General features: G+C 32.0%; 1 long non-coding RNA gene across 1 annotated transcript; it reads left to right on the top strand.

Moving 5' to 3' along the window:
• Positions 1-1,773: 1,773 nt before the first annotated feature.
• Positions 1,774-10,450, top strand: LOC123690655. Its single transcript, XR_006751253.1, has 2 exons — positions 1,774-2,403; positions 9,628-10,450. It is a non-coding gene; the product is annotated as an uncharacterized LOC123690655 (long non-coding RNA).
• The last annotated feature ends 1,214 nt before the right edge of the window (positions 10,451-11,664 follow it).

Below are 11,664 nucleotides of genomic sequence, written 5' to 3'. Positions count from 1 at the left end.
AAGACTAGGAATTAATTTTAAAAATATTATCATACAAGTTATTGTGAAAAAAATGTTTAAGTAATATTTAAAAAAAAACTTTTATGAAATATACCTACGATTTTGAGTCTGTTCCTAGTTTTTTGATTATGCATTTTGTAGGCGTAAGGGGTGTTATACATGTGTTGAAGGATCGAAGTAATCGAAGTAGGCTAACAGAAACTAAACCCTTAAAGAAATATTCTCAAGAGGTTTTCACCTTAAGATTGGATTTAGATCTTTTCATTTTATCTGTTGCTGGTAGATTGGTGGAGATTTTATGGACCACAATATTCCTCGTGGTCTGAATATTTTCTTAATTCGCGTCGTTCCACAACTGAGTGTCTTTAGGTAGTTTTTGCCGCGCAGAATGAGGAACCAGCTGCACACTATAGTATTTCCGAATGAATTCGACTTAGGGTCCTTCAAGAAAAAAGCGTACCAATTCTTAATAGGCCAGCAATGCACTTGCGAACCTGCTGGCGATGTGAGTGTCCACAGGCGTATCAGTGACATCAGACTGCCAGTTAAAAGTGAAAAACTAGTTTCCGTTTAAATTTGAAAATTTTTTGCTAAAAAAAAATATTTGTTAAATAAATAACTCATGCGACACCGGTAAATAGGCTATTAAATAATCCAATCTAGAAATCCGAAAGCCGAAAAGTCAATAATCTCATCTATTAAGTATAAATGAGTTGTTTCTGGGTATAATTTCGATTGTGATGCATGCTAAGTGACTTATTAGTAGTTCGGATGTGTGTTCTTACGCAATGTTCTGATAGCTGCCATACGATCGCTTTTTATGGGACAGATACGAGACAGGTCAATGGTAATTTGGTAAATAAAATAGTGTCTAAGAATTAAATACGTAAGCGATGGAAAAATCGTTTACGACGACATCGTTTAGATCAACATACCGATTATATTGACCAAAATCAAAGGTCCCGGCTGAATTCTCTTGTATAAGTTTCTTAATAACAACGTCATTGACTGTTACGACTATTGGTTTTAACGACCAAATATGAGTTGCCCCTTCGATGATATCAGACTGTAATTACATTTATACATGTGACATAAATATAAAAATAAGAAACAGGATTTCTACAATAATTTGATTGTATTATTTAATTATTTTCAATAATTTTGTTGATTTATTTCAGTCTGCGTAAGTAACTTGAAATAAGTAATTATTGCCGGAGAGTTTATTGCCAATTCTTCTCTTGCGTTCTATGCCCTTGATTTGAGAACTGGCAGTAAATGTAAAATTAGAAGCATTTATTGTATATTTTTTTTTTGACGTAAATGAATAAATTACTTTGAATTGAATTGAATTGTTCTGTCAGGCTTTTATAACACATACATTTATGAACTTTGTCTTAAAGTATATAAACAGATAAATTAAATTTTAAATATTTTTTATAGCTGTCTTAGCTTAATACGTAATAATTTCTAATTAAATATTCTCAATAATAAATCCTCCCGAATAATAAAATACGAACACCGAATCGAATCGATAACTATCCGTTTTATTATTGCAATAATTATTTCACGCGACGCAAAGCTAGCACAGCTGCTCGCCAAATAAGGTGTCGCAATCATGTCGCGTTCCTTCAAACAATCTTAATGTGTTAATTGAGCAATTCGGACCAAAGGAAACTCATGTGAGATTTGACGCGTCGGAAAAGTCTTTTTCTCGGTTCCTCCACTCGGCACCAGATGGCGGCGACGGAGGCCGGTTTTAACATATAAGTGAGAGGTCGACGCGGCTCGCGCATAGCCCCGGCACGGTTCGAAGTGAGCGCATTGCTGTCGACTAACTTAAACGCGCAGTGCACGATTACGAACTTTTGTGTTATCTGTGCTAAGAAATGGATATTCTCACCTTGGACCCCACTGGACTGTATTAATTACGTAAAATGGACGTGCGCACACTCGACCCGACCGGTCAATATTGACGATGGCCAGGAGTTTGGACCCTACCGGTGTGTATTGAACTTTCTTATTAGAATCTCACCAGAATGGAAGTATTGGATCCTACCGGACAATATTAACTCTCAAAATGATCGGGCTAGACCCAACGGAAATCTATTGAATTTCTTCACTTAAATCAAGATGTGTTGCGGAAGACGAAAAATATCGACAGGCACACGTCCGGAAGAAACCTCGTCCTGCAGAAAGAGGAGGTTTAGGAGTGTAATTTAATTGGCTGCTCGATAACAACGACTGTAAATAGTACTAATATAATGAAGGCGGACGAATTGACAAGGTCATCGGTTGGAAATCAGCTGACAGCGATGCAAGCAGGAAGTACATTCAGCAAAAGATGGCTCGTAGAACATTTTCAAATTTAGAACGCGTTCGACAGATGCATACCATTTATCGGAGGTGAGTTAAATAGTTTATCGTTTAATTTATATTTTTATAACTTGTGTGTTTACTAGTTCCTTATCATGCATACCTAAAGTAAGATAAATTATGGTCTTTTTTCAATGTTCTTTTGTTTTTTGTTTTAAATAGATCGTAGTAATTAGTGCTGAGCAGGTATTGACATAAATTTATTATGCAGTTAAGTGTAACCTAGTTTCGTGTGATATTTATTACTTTTTAAAATCAAAAAAAGGTCTATCTATTACGTGAAGTACTATTTTTTTATTTCAAACGATTGATCATATTTTTATGTAATTTAATTACTTATATCAACCTAATTCGTCAAAAGTGTGGTTTAAACAGGAAACCATCAAAAAAAGGTTTTAATCGAAACATTTTAATTTTGTGCCCGAATTTCGGACAGTATCGCAATTTTTATGGCACCGACCGCGAGTTCGTTGACCGGACATATTTTATTTCATCGCGCGCTTCCACGTACACACACAGACTGCACACACACAACGATAACACTACTAACACACTCAAAGCACATCTCCGCATGTTTGCGTATACTTCGCAAAAACATCTCGCTCATTTGTAATATTTATGGACAATGGCGATAGTATCAGGTAATTAAAATCAGTTTGACACAAACAAAAATTTAAATAAGAAATATTTTCATTAACCAATTTAACAGCGCGCCCGTCGTCGAGGTAGCCTACTTGCAAAATCGCAAAATCGTTTCTGCATGTATTTATTTCACAATAAAGAAACGGCTATGTCATAATATGTCGAGATTAAGAAAACGTGTATTGCGCCTGTGTTTGCCGAAATATTCCAGTTCAACAACCCGGCGAACGCCCGATCGGGAGTTCAAAATAGACGCGGACATGCTTCCTCGCCGCTCTTCGGCGACATTACGAAATTAACGCGCCATTTTATTCACACATTTTAAAATTTTCAAGCTACGTCTAATCAGTTTTATTCGGTGTCGTACTAGGGCGGAATCTGGGGGCATTGTGTTCCAACGTGAACTTTAATTGCGATGAGTCAGGGGCTGATAGGTGCTCCGTTTCGCAGATGTTGCGACGATTAAGCGATATTAAGTTACTGAATGACCTTCCTTGACCCCGGTCGAGGTGCAGGCTGGCCTGTTTTTGGCATTGCGTCATCATAGGTCACTACCTTCCTAGCTTGGTTTTTTGCTCATAAAGTTATGCTTCGCACGTGGACTTCTTCCTTTGTTAGAGCATTTAAACTTATGCCGGCTTTTTGGTAAACGTATATATGGCCAAGACGAGTTGTGTCGTAACCAAATGTGGTGTAATTTGATTATGATAACGCATGGCGACGTTTAAACATTATCTGTGAGATTGTAGATAGAAGTTTTTCCATAGTTTAAGGTCCGACGGATAGTTTAAATCTGTAATGTCACGACTTTTAGGCAAAAAATAAACACGAAGAAATGTTAAGCCGATGGCACGTCAAGCAAGTGAACAAATGTAAAATATAGTTACTGTGAAAAACGTTAAATAAGTAGGTAGACGAAAATTATATCAATAAACAATTTTATACATGCTAAATAATTAACATATTACAAAAATAAATGACCTAAAAGTAAACATAGTTTAAATACCTTAGTCGGTCTGGTTAGCATTGGGAAAATTACATAAAATGTAAATGGAATTTAAAAATTTCTTTCATTATTGAAAATCATCGTACCAAGAAATTTTCTGGAAATAAATCAATTCTTCTAAAACTGAGTCACGGAGAATAACTTAATATCAATAATTGAAAATACATACAGTTAAATATCAGAAAATAGGTAAAAAGTATTATTTGATATTTCTCTCGTTATGAACATTATAACCATAAGTTTTTCCTTCAACATTATTGCCAGAAATATAATTAATGTACATCGATATTGAACATGAATTAGTGTTGCAATATGCATTTTTTCCATCGCAAAATGCAACTACAAAGGTGCACCACAAGGCCAAAGGACAGCTGGTGTGTCTAATTAGATGTTTTATGTTTAAATAATTAAGTGAACTTGTGCTCTAGCAGGTGCCTCGCTATTTATGCAAGAACAAAAATCCTTTTTTTAATATCAAAATGCTATTTATCAATTTCGAAATGAATAATGCGAACGATCCTTCTCTTCTCGTTCCAAGTTCGTGTTGGTGTGGCGTATCTTCCTCCATTCTCCGTGTTTGGAAACTACTAACTGGTAGTACCATCTACCAATGTTTAAGTTACATTTACCATACGCGTTTCTATGGCTCCAATAATTGGTTACAATTGGGTTGACTCGTGAATAATATTATACTTCTTATTCTAAATTATTAGAAAAACAAAACCAAACATTCAGAAATCTACGAAATTACTACATTATATAAATATATCCTATTTTGGTAGCTACACAAGTCAATAAACTTTACTAGGAAACAGGTTTTAAGTCTTTAATACGTATTCTATTTAATTAAAGCATTCTTTAGTTATAAAATGACTTTGATATCTCTGACATAGGTTCAGCCATAGAATTTTACTTTTTTATAGATTATTACTTATTATTAGTATAGATTTATATTTGCTTTCATTAGGAACAAATATTTTTTGAGGGGTCTCAAACTAAATTTTATATATAAAAATTCACTCAACAATTACAAAAACACTTGCCAATTTACTTTTGTATTTTCTACAAAAGTATAAGCATATATTGTTATCGTTCAAATTAAAGTTAATATAATAAAAAATTATACACTCTAATAAATTTTTATTAGTTCAATTATATTTTCACATTTAAATAATATATTCGTGTAATCATCTAATCGCCACGGAATATTATTCGTAATAAAGGTCCTTGGCGAAAGGTCAAAATGATCCGATATCCTTACTTGATTGACAATAAGGTAACAATTGTATAATACAGAAACAATAGAAATTATTTATGCACTTAACCTTTTATGCCCCAGATAAATTAAAACTTACCTTAGATAAGTTTGAATATAAACTAAAACAAATCTCATTAAATTATAAATTCATTACTACTTAGATATTTAAATTAAAATCTAAGTTATTTTAATTATAATCTAATCTTTTGTATGTCCCTTTTATCAATATGGCAATCCCACACATTTTCCTTAAATTTTGTTACAAATTAGCATCATTGGAAAAGTATTGAAGCGGTGTAATACCCCAACACTAAATACAATAAATGGTTGTGGCATTTCGGCACAGTGCGTAATACAGTAAAACCAAAGGTCAGAGAAGTCAGTTAGTGGGTCAGAGCGACTGCATTAGCTCCAGTCGAACTTGCCAATAGATCTTACATAACGAACATTGCATAAGTCTTGCGTTCACCTGTTGTGGCTTAACTTTATACAACATTCAGTTGTTTTTAAAACATTTTACATTTTATCGCGGAACCGATAATGAGGGTAACTGGGAATTGCTATCTACCGCCATCTAAGTTTGTTGCCATATCGACGTTTTCAAGAGAATTTAAAAAAGTATCGTTTAAGTACTAAACAATCAATATAGTTAATATATTCTATTTGAATTAGTAATGCAGCGAGGAAATGCTACAAGCGTTAAAGGTAAGGTACAGGGACCAAACTTTTTAAATTTCTTTTAAATTTCTATTTAGAAATTTATTATTATTATTATTACTATGTAGGTTAAGAAATATATTAATAATAATATGTCAATTTGAAATTAATGTGAATTTAGTCATATCAGTTCATATGTAAATATGAACTAATATAGCTTTTTTATAATCACAAATAAAATCCAAAGATCTATTTTCCATCTTACATCTTAAAAGTATCTTTATTACAAGTGTAATACAACAACTACTTGTTATTTTTTATAACTATGTTCCCTAAAAACTTGAATACAAAATGAATGCTCAGGAATGTTTACAATACATATAATATACCTATAGTTATAAATGAAATCACGCCGTAGGATGTTGACCCCTTAATTGCCTTTTCTGTATGTAAAAAATTCTCATCTATATTGGCTTAGACACATTTGGGCATATAAAATTGGATAAAACTCAAATAGTCCTCCCACGTGGTAATTCGTATCTTTTTTATGTATTTTGGTGCATCACACAATAGCTTTTAAATAAAGCTATAAATATATCAACATACATTTACCTGTTGGGTACATAGTTTTGTTTTCCATCGCTGTAATAAACAAATTTTCTAATAAAAACGAAAATACTAGTATGACTTACGACTTTGATTTTTATTTGAATTAATAAACTGATCCGTTCGCTGCATTATTATTGGAACGAATGTTACACCAAGCTGATTCTCAATTTAGACTGTATCTATTGTGTGACAAATCTATTTTTTTATTCGTATAAGTCAATGGCACTGCAGCAATGCCAATATACTAGATATGATGAGCGCGGGAGCATTCACCCGCACATCCACCTAATCAGAGTACCTCTTACATTTTGTTCCTAGATTTTAAAAAATTTAAAATTTTCTTTTTTATCCAGCCAGCTATAAAGCACATTTAAATTTTATATAATAGAAAATAGTTTTTATACTATTTTCTATTCAATTGTCTAAAATAATCTGATTCGCGATTCGACAGTTTCTTCATATAATTAATAAGTTATGTCTTGACGTGTTTGACGAGTTATGTAATGGCTCACTAACGCCACGGTGGCGAATAGCGAAACAAAGGTTACCAAATAACTAGTTTTGATTTCTCAAAAACTTATATTAAATTATTTACAAACGACAAAAAAATATATCGTATTGAAAAGTCGTCAAAATAATTAAAATGTTGACATCAAATATAATTTAAAAATATAATACGAATAAATAAGCACACAAACCCCCCGATTACAATATACCTATACGTTATCAGTCAACCCACTCGTTATTGCGAAATAAAAATATTTCAAATGTTAAAGTATGCGTAACCGTGATAACGCGTGATAACACACTCGAAGATACAGGTGTGTGTTGTTCCCCTCCAACAAATTTCTGCTACTCTAGTATTAAAACTAAAGTTGCAGCTCACCAACAAAACCTCTTATAGGCACACATGCTCTGATTCTCAACAAAATGTATGTATGTTGTGAAAATACGTACATTGTATTTTCAACACGTAGTGTTACGTAAGTGGCTGTATCTCATAGCAGGGAACGTGTGTTAATACTTAATAGGTGCAGTTTCCGCATTTACTTCTTAGCAACTCAAACGTGAGAACAAGAGAGCATCAACCTTATATTAAGAAAAAGGTGTCTTTTTAACATCATTCATATCGTTTATTAACATGTTTAAAACAAAATCTTTGTGTTTTAAAATAGATTTTATATATTCAAAAGGGAAATTGAAAAATGTTTATCGTTCTAAGTTTAAAAATTTACCATAAAAGGAATGCGTCAAAATGTCGTCATTGGTAGTAATGACGCGCCTACACGCGCTCACGCACACCTCTGCCCACGTGCCCACATGCTCATCCTACATTGAACTAGGTACGTCATAAGTTCATCTCTCGCAGTATCTGTGAGCCTGGTACCGCATCTCCCCGTAATAAGCTGAAGATAAACTCGCTTTTCTTGATCTTACACCATTATTTATTTTACTTCCGTGTAACTTGGTATTTAGTTAGTTTCAAAGGTTGGCTTGCACAAAATGAAAGATTTTTACGTGCCATTAATAAATATTTTAAAAAATACCAAATTCGGGCAATTTTTACATTGTACATTTTACCAATTTTAATATTAAAAACTTCAATGACCTTAATTTTATAAATTATTTTATTACTACTACTACGTCATCCACTAGTTATTCAACCTTCGCGGGTTTTTTCCAACTCTTGCCAAGTTATATTTTCCTAGTATAAAGTGTTCTAGTTGACGATCCAAGCGATCACAATACGATGAGAGCGACAAGTGCCGCGGACACTTTTATTTTTTTATATTTCAATAATTTATTCCCAATTAAAAAATAATTAATAAAAAAAATAGAGTACAAATATTGAAACAGGGCAAGCAACGCCATCTGTTGGTGACTGGCAGAAGACAAGCAAACGCTGAATAAATAATACATAAGGCGATTATTAACTAGGCATTATCTTGGCACTCAATGTGCACAATTTGAAGGATTATTTAAGACAACGTGTCGCCGGGTTTAATTGAACAATGACAGGTGCACAGCCTGTTCTCCAAGGATGCCCACTTGGGCCGGTGCATTGGGCCAAATGACAACATTTTTTGCTCATAGTACTAAATAATTACTATATTGTTATTCGTTTTATGTAATATAGCCATCTTGACAGCTGTAACACAACATTCAATTTTATCTGTAAACAAGTTACGATAAACTATCTATGCTCTATACTTAACTATTGCAAAGTTTATCACGATCATACGCACGCAAACATTTTATGCAAGCCAACAAACAATTTTAATAATAAAGAATACGTACAAAATATTGTTAGGTTTATGCTTGCGTCAGAACTTTGAAAAAATGCAGTAAACATTCATCTATTACGTATATTGCGCAAATATTGCGCTTTAAAGGCACCGACTAATATTTTTGCAATAAAAGTGCTTTTTAAAAAAAGGTAATCGAGTATGAGGTGGTCCCTTTACCAAAAATCTCTTTTTATGCAAAAAGGTTTCATTGTTTTGCACTTCGCAAACGATGCCGACACAAATCCCGAAATGGCCATTCTATCTAGTTATGTATGTGTTATTATCACGGTAATAAAACATGGTAACATTATTATTTTAATTGTAGCAACATAATTGTAAAATTAATATACTTTTAATAATGTTGATGTTTCGAATAAAACGTAGGTAAGTAGATAAAAAGTAGGGTCGCGGATTAAATTTAAACCATTTTAAATGATGAATTATGTTATTTTATGTAGATGCTCGAATAAACACACTATTTCACTATTCTTAAACTAGAGCATATTGTTAATGCAAATAAAAAGAAATATGTAAAACGCAGATGTCACCTGACGGGCATTAAAGATATTAGCTATTAAAAAAACCGGTCTACTTTACACGTATATTTATAAAATAGTGTTATTACATCAGGTTATTATAAAACTAAGCGTTTACTTTCCAATATTATTGAAAATGGCAGAATGAAACTTAATAATGTCTATAGTTTTAGCAATTACTAGAAGGAAAAAAAAAATTCTTATTCAATTGAAACTGAATGTAAATATATTTCTTAATTTATTTTTCTTTTGTTACAGATGCTACAGTTTTCCGCTATGCGCACATCGTCTGAATCTTCAACGACAAAAGACTTGGAAGTTTATATATAACCTCCGTAGTTCTTGCGTCGATTTCTATAATCTATGACCAATCAATTTCGTGTTAAATACTCATTAGTATATAAGTTGCTGTCGACTGATCGTTCTTTCGTTAACTGCACATATCTTTCATGCATTTGTATTTACATAAATTATTTTTAAATTAAATTTAGTTGTAAGGTTGGTGCATTTTCGCTAACGAAATTAAGTTTTATAATTTTGAGATTGACATTTTGTCAGTGAAGTGACATCGCGTAGGCTAAGCCTAAGACAAGCATACAGAGGCAAGGGTTTTTTGAATGGTTTTCCTCATATATATTGTACATTTCCCGAGAAACCTTCAAAATTTACCATATATAAAAGAATATATTAGAGTTAAGATTGTATGACCCCTCTATTAACATTTCGCGTAAATTGAGTTACCATTTTGCTTTGGCTATTGTAAATAAAATGCTTGTGCGTAATTCTTATTTTGGACTGAAATATAGCTTTTTTATTGAGTTTTATGAATTCAGTGTTGCCAATTAAGACTGAATGGGAACTAAATATGTTATCTTAAAGGCTAAATCTTTCGGCTACTTCCCATCCTAGGATAACTAGATTATTTATTTTTATCTAAAACTGACATTGATTTTTATTTAGTCTAAATCTAAATAAACTACAACTTGGTGTATCTAAGTTTTGTATCACATTGTATGTATGTTAACTGTTATTGACTTTACGTATTAATTAAGTATGTAATGTAATAAATATGTATACAATATACTCTTGTTTTATTGACTCCCATAATACTTTATATTCGCCATAGAGATGACATATGACCAGCACCTTAAGTCATTGGTGTACTACATACATAATAACGAGAATTATTTGGTTTGGTATTCAAATACTACCATTTCAATTAATACCAAGAGTAGCGCAATGTCCCATAAGGAAATTTTATAAAACACATAACATTCAAAAGATTATTTGAATAGAAAATACATGCAATATTGTTTCCAATTAAATATGACACGCAAAATAGAATGGAATGAAAAAATACGCTACTTTTACCAGCTACAAATGCGGTTTCTTTAGAAGATTTGCATCGATTAAATAGCTACATATGTGTATAACACTAAGTTCTTTAGTTCGAGTTATTCAAGAAAAGCACCAACATCTCTAATAAATCCTGGTAGATAACATGCAAGATTTATATTTTTTTAGACGAAAATTTTAAAATGTCGATAAAAGTGTATACGGTAGATCTCAAACTTCAATAGTTTATTTAAGTGTAATACGTAACATTTTGAATCATGAATCAGAGGTAATAACAATATAACTATTATCACCAAAACAGGTTAAAAAGAACTCGATGGTATTATGCAAAATGTGCGAACTCGCAAAAAACATATCATAAAAGTCAATTGTTGCAACAATTTGTGTGTACACTTATTGTTTGTGTATAATGGATTTTAAAGAAATATGAGAAGGATGTTTGAATATAATATATGTCGGGCTTCTTAGATCATTTTTTTTAACTTTTACTACACGTATTCATTAAAAATAACAGAAAAAACGCGTGCGCAAATTGCTGCACTTATTAAATTTTATTCATTATCTAAATTGAAAATCCGTTTCAGACAATTCAAAAAATTAAACTTGCTAAAAAGTGCATTATAGCGGGATAGACATATGATTTTATTAATTTTAGATTTCTTACGGTAATTTAAATTCTTGTCAATAAACAGATGTGCTTTCTTCATGTCATAAGTTCGTACACCATAATAAACGCAATGATATCTAAATATCTCCCAGAAGGTAAAAAAAAAATTAATTAGTTGTTTTTGTTCGAAGGTCGTGATGCTGTCCACATATAATTGTCTATGATGCACTACGTTTGAATTTGGATTATGTTTTCTTTTCTTTTGATGTGTGTTGTCATTTATAGATTCATTTATATATTTTCTCTTAAACAAGTAAACACAGTGTTACAAG

This window comes from Pieris rapae, chromosome 2 (assembly GCF_905147795.1).
Source record: "Pieris rapae chromosome 2, ilPieRapa1.1, whole genome shotgun sequence".
In the NCBI taxonomy this organism is placed as follows: Eukaryota; Metazoa; Arthropoda; class Insecta; order Lepidoptera; family Pieridae; genus Pieris; species Pieris rapae.
The sequence above is the reverse complement of the archived record's forward strand: the minus strand, read 5'-3'. Positions and strand labels throughout refer to the sequence as shown.